At 44.5% G+C, this 6,000-nt stretch overlaps 1 protein-coding gene and 1 long non-coding RNA gene across 6 annotated transcripts in view; one reads left to right on the top strand and one right to left on the bottom strand.

The window, feature by feature from the left end:
* The window catches only part of LOC116068155, a 22,723-nt gene extending 18,078 nt beyond the window's left edge, over positions 1-4,645 (top strand). Inside the window, exon 2 of the long non-coding RNA XR_004109463.1 lies at positions 4,562-4,645. This is a non-coding gene — a long non-coding RNA (uncharacterized LOC116068155). The remainder of the gene's footprint in view (positions 1-4,561) is intronic.
* Positions 1-6,000, bottom strand: part of Pitpnb (phosphatidylinositol transfer protein beta) — a 50,930-nt gene that overhangs the window by 21,577 nt on the left and 23,353 nt on the right. The gene's annotated exons all lie outside the window — the stretch shown is intronic.

Raw genomic sequence — 6,000 nt, 5'->3', positions numbered from 1 at the left:
AAAACCAAAACAAACAAACAAACAAACAAAAAAAAACAGGAACAGAAAAACAAAGAACCACACCCTACAAAAAAACTGAAGGCACTGGGCTGAGCAAACCCCTCAGCAGGCCAAGGTGCTTGCTGTGTGAGTTATGACTCAAGTTCAATCCCAGCACCTGTGTAAAGGCAGAGGAGGAGAATCCACTCTACAAAGTCATCCTCTGACCACCACATGTGCACCCCAGAACCACATCACCTGTCTGTCTGCCCCCCGCACCCCCCCCCCACACAGAGTAAGATGTTTGTAGGCATTTAAGACTATAGATGTCAATGAAATAATTAATCTAATGCCAATGGTAGCAACGGTGTTCCCTGAACACTCAATGTGTTTGGCAGCGCTTTAAAAATCTATGTTCCCCTTTAGCTGACATTATATCACAGAACATACTACAGCAAATGCCATCAACTAAAAGGGGAATGTCCCAGTCAGGTGTGCCCCACCTACCCTGCAGCTCCTCAGTCCAGAGTCCTGTGTGGTCCTGTGTGACATGAAAATGACGAAACACTATAAAGCCAATTCCTTTCAGTCAAAGCATTGTTCTTGCTGGACTGAACCAGACAGCACAGCACCCCAGCAATCACCCTGGGGGAGGGAAAGGATGTCCTTTGTCTGATAACATTATTCATGCCCCAGAGCAGGGCTGGAGGACCTTTGCTCCAGCTCAGGCTAGAGAACAGTCTCCATGAAAGTCACACTGCCACCAAGCTGGCCACACCTTCAATCCCAGGACTGGGAGTTAGGGGCCAGCTTGGTCTATACAGCAAGTTCTGGGCTTCCAGGGCTTCAGAGTAAGACTTGTCAAAAAAAAAGAAAGAAAGAAAGAAAGAAAGAAAGAAAGAAAGGAAGAAAGGAAGAAAGAAAGAAAGAAAGAAAGAAAGAAAGAAAGAAAGAAAGAAAAAAAAAAATTACATCTCTGAAAAAGGAAAAGGTTTTCCTGTTTTTAACAGGAAACTGCTCAAAAACATTTTTCTGCTCTTAGAATCCTCCCTCCACCCACCCTTCCCACTGTTTTTCTTGTAAAATCTGGAGGAAACATAAGCTGGTAGTGGTGTCCAGTCAGAAAGTACTTTGTGAACGTGTTTTTACAAACAGAACCATACACCTGGAACAAGCAGTATGTTGTTTCCCCACAAGAGGGCGCTGTTACCCACCATGCCTCTACCCGTGGATGTACTTGACCATGTAAGGCAGCAGACCAAAGTGGGAAAATATTTCCACATTTATTTTTAATGGTAACCATGCTTACATATATTTATATTGTCTTTGAAGTTGGTGGTGGTGGGAAGAATCCTTTACAACTCGCTACAAAAGAGATCCGTCAAGGGCTTGCTCCATGGGAGGCAAAAGCTAGAGAGATGAGAATGCAAAGCACACATTTTCCAAGTACAGCCAGACCAGCTACCTCTGGCCTGAGGCTGTCTTCTCCCTCCATTTGGGGAGCTACTTCACCCTGCAGCCATCAAACTGCAGCTGGGTCACAATCCTCCCACTTTGTGTGTGCATCATAAGCAGAGTTTCTCAAAGTCTCCCTCACACATCATTGATTAGCTACATTTTTAGGGTAGGGGAAAATGTCTCGGAGGCAACCAAAGGCTGGGGAGACGGCTCAGCAGGTAGAGGTGCCTAGACACTAAGCCTGCTGACCTGACATCAACATAGCTGAAAGAAAACCAACTCCTGCCAGCTGTTCGAGCGGCACACACACGTGCACATGCCAAAAAGCACACTCCTCTAAAGCCACAGCCTTACTAATAAATTCAGCCATTTCACCAGTTGGGCAAAAAATGGTAAGTTTAAGAACAAAATACCTTTTGTAAAAGTATGTAAACTTGTAATTTTAAAACATTTAAAACCAAAGTACATATGTAATTTCCAGAATTTCAGAAAATTACCTCCGGGCTCAGCAGGTCAACTAGGGGAACCCATGGAAAGGTAGGAGAACAAACTACAAGGTTGGCCTCCAATCTCCACATGGCAGTCATGACACACCCTATCCCATACACGGCACACAGAAACCCAACACAATGATTTAACTAAAAGGGGGGGAGGGTTGCATTGTTCTGTCTCCCCAAAGAGACTCTAAGGTCATAGCCAAAGGCCAGTGGAAAATGGGCAAACATACAAACTTTGAACATGACTTCAAGCCTGGGTATAGTGGTGCCTGCCAATAATCCTATCACTCAGAAAGCTGAAGCAGGGTTAAGAGTTCAAGGCCAGGTTACCTGAGGCCCTGTCTATCCCCACCTCCTTCAAAGCCTCACAAAACAGACTCAAAACAAAGAACAAGAATCTACTTCATTTTCCTGGCATAAGGTTGAAAGGCTGTCCCAGGCTGTGTGTGCACGATGCTCGGGAGCAGTTTAGATGAAGCCAGCCAATTCCATTATAGTCATGTATTCATTTAACAGCCCCAGCCTACAACAATCACCAGAAAAGCTCCCGTGGAGGAAGACTACACTGTTGTCCACACAAGCAAAAGTTACTGTAATTTACTCCATCAGCCACTGACACCAGAGCTTACTCACTGGTTAAGAAACCTGTACTCTTTAGATGAGTACAATCATTCTTTTACCTGGAGAAATATTTACTAGACCAACACAGAACAAACATTAAGCTCTAAGAAACACTTATCAAACAAGGACATAAAAGCTGGCACAGGCAGAGTCCTAAGCACCTTGAGTTTCAAACCTGGGACAAATGGCTGAGGTGCCTGTTTAACATATCAAAGCAGATCTGGCCTCCAAATTCTCCCAGCATCCCTTAGGCCCTACCAGTTACGGGATATGATCTTTCCCTTCGTTTCCCCACAGGGCCCAGCCCAGCCTAGTCATGCCCACTGTGAACTTCCCAGATGTTTCTGCTTCTAACCGTGTGATCCCACATGTCGGCAATAAACTTCCTCATCTGCCAAACCTAGAAGCAACCATGTCCTTTCCTTTTTATTCCTTTTTTTCATTAAATACCTAAATACCAAATAATGCTGGGTCTTAATATTATTTCACTGCACAAAGTAACAAGGGCCTTGTGTTTCTGAGAACCAGGGAAAATGAACTAGCAGGTGTTCTTTTGCTCTAAGTAAATTAATAGTTGATTTCTCAATCAACGTACCAACTGAGTACCTACTTTAGAAAGTGAAGTTCCCAGAGTGCCTTTGGGTCTCGTTCCTGCTCCCTGTCTCTGAACCCCCACTGGCCATCGCTGGGGAAATGGCAGCCAGAAAATACCTTAATAGAGCATATAAGGGTTAAGTGAATTCTGAGCCTTGGCCTCTGCCTCTCCAGCCTTGCCTGGATGGAGAACACAGGCTCCCACAACTAAACAGAAGCAGAGTCACTGACTGGGAAAGCTGATCAGTCTGTGCTTTATGTGATTCTCCAGAAGGGGACAGAGAGGTGACCTGGTGGTACCACTAAGGAGGTACTACCTATGCCAGCCCCTATGAGGGAGATCTGCTCACAGAAGTCTTTCTGCACAACAAACTGTGGTAGTAACTAAACACTATCTGACTGGATCTAAGAACCATAGTACCAGGTCCAGCATGGCTACAGAAGGGGTGGAGTGACAAAGATCTGTCCCAGGCCAGGCCTTTGATCCCCACAATCCCCATTGCTGGAAGAGACTAGTGGGAAAGATGGTGGTCTACAGTCTGGAATCACCAACCTTAGGATCCTGGTCCAGGCAGAGGAGCAGGTACCAGGGACACAGGGCACAATAGCATTTCAAGCCCACAATACAAGCCTGCCCAGGGAGAACATGTGCAAATGGGGGAAGATAGAAACAAGGAGATCTGGAATCAATAGGACATGGAAACAACACACTGGCTTCAAGGAGGAAAGCAGGAGTGACAACACGGTGGGGTAAAGAGCTCAGACAAGCCAAGATGCTGAGTGAAAGCAGAGGACCACTGTGGGAGGGCCCTCTTTTCTGTGACCCAGAAATAGGTGCCTCTTCCTGTCAAGGAATACCATCTTCAGTGATCTATCATCATGCTCTTAAAACTGTGTCATTTTTGGTTTCAAAATGTCTCATTAGAAAAAATACTTTGGCCACAAATAAAAATATCAGTTATGCTGAAACCTGAGGAGAAAATGGTATTCTCTTTGTACCTGCTGTATTTTATGATGGGGGTAGGGGGGAATATTGTGTATACTGAGCTATACTTTTATATTTTAAAAAACTTGTGCATGTACGGTTGCATCCGTGTACATGTTGTATGTGAAAGTGCGGACACCTGTATATCATAGCACATATGGGGAGCCAGAGGACAACTTGCAGGAGCTATGCAGCCCCAGGACTGAACTCAGGTCACCATGTGTTTGCAGCAAGCTCCCTTCTCTGCAGAGCCACCTCACTGCCCTGCAACTGTCTTTTTAAATCAGATCTTTCCAGCAATCTAATATTTCAGAATACTAATATAGGTTTATCACTAACTTCCTTTAAGGTATATTGGTATCTTTAGATATAAATGAAACTTTAGATTTCAAAATTTTGAGTTACCATTTTATCATTTCTTCTACAGAAAAAGAAACCCATCCTGGAAGTCACACAGCATGTATTAACCTATGAGAAAGGCGGACAAGGACAAAAATACCTTTAAATGTGGTTCCAATTTCTCTTTTTTTAAAACTGTGCTCATTTCTTTCAAATTACTTCCAAAACTGAAGGTCTCTGATGTTAGTGTGTGCACACTTCAAGCTCATGAGCCTTCCTCTCCTGGGAAGTGACTTTTGTATACAAATCATGGAAAGCTACTTAGGCAGAGTGCTGGGCATGATTAAAAGGGCCACATTCGAATGGTATACCTTAGCAGACAAAGCAGAAGCAGATGTCAAGGGCTGCGTCTGTGTATGTTCTGGAAATGAGCTGAAGCTACACATGAGCATCTCATCAGGGCAGTCAAAGAAGCCCAAACATTTACTGTGTTATGTATCAACAACTTTAGAAGGGGAAACCTTTAAACTTGTATTTGGATGTTCTATGCTGCACATACTGATTCTTTACAATCTAAAGACAACTTTTAACTTGAACAAAAGCAGATCTCGGACAGCAGCCTGGAGTCTCTGCAGTACAGGCATCACAACACGCCCACGGTGTGGGACTAGGAAAAGGCTGCAGCAGCACTCTGTCCGTTACTGGCTGGACAAGAAAACCCAGGCTCCCAGGAGCCTTTCCTCCTTTTAGCTTGCTTTTCTGAGATGGGATTTTCCTATGCTGCCCATGCCAGTGTCAAACTCCTAGGCACAAGCGACCCTGGTCCTCCAGCCTCCTCATTTCTGCCTTTGAAAACACCAGCAGCAACAACAAAAACTGCAAAACAACAACATCCAGCGAGGCATCCCTAGAAAGTTCCCTCCATCAGGCATTAGGAAGGTGCCTCTTGCTCTGTGTCTCACCTGATGAGACACAGGTGAGCACCTGCTGCCCCAACTGGCTGAGAAAATGGAGCAGAGGCTGGGATAGAGGAGCTGGGGGGGGAAGAGGTTTTCTGCTGGCACAATGCATTCTGTGACTGCACAACTCCAGCAAGAAGGACCCTACATCCTTGAGAGGGCTTTGAGAGGCACAAACCCCACCAAGGCACTCCACTTCAATGCCTTCCTCTTTAACAGGAAGCCAGTTTTGCAGGGTGGATACAATCTAAAGAGACAATGAAACTGAGTGGAGATATTTATACAGAAATATCTCACTGCTCACTAACGGTTTCTTTATGCAATAATGTATCTAAACCAAGTCTTACAAAAACTTTCCAAAAGGCCCCTAATAACCGACATATTTACATGCACATGGTTCCTATAGCAACTGTGCTGCAACCCTAAGTTGCACTGACAGGTTTTTTTTACAACAAATCTCTGTTTCTAGAGTTATTCTGACAATGTCACTTCAATTATACAAACATGTCAAAGCATTCAGCCAAGTATGCAATACACCATGGGTCAAATAAGTCCCTTCAATACATGG

This window comes from Mastomys coucha, unplaced genomic scaffold, assembly GCF_008632895.1.
Source record: "Mastomys coucha isolate ucsf_1 unplaced genomic scaffold, UCSF_Mcou_1 pScaffold22, whole genome shotgun sequence".
Classification (NCBI taxonomy): Eukaryota; Metazoa; Chordata; class Mammalia; order Rodentia; family Muridae; genus Mastomys; species Mastomys coucha.
Note: the sequence above shows the minus strand (reverse complement) of the source record. Positions and strands in the feature narration are given on the sequence as shown.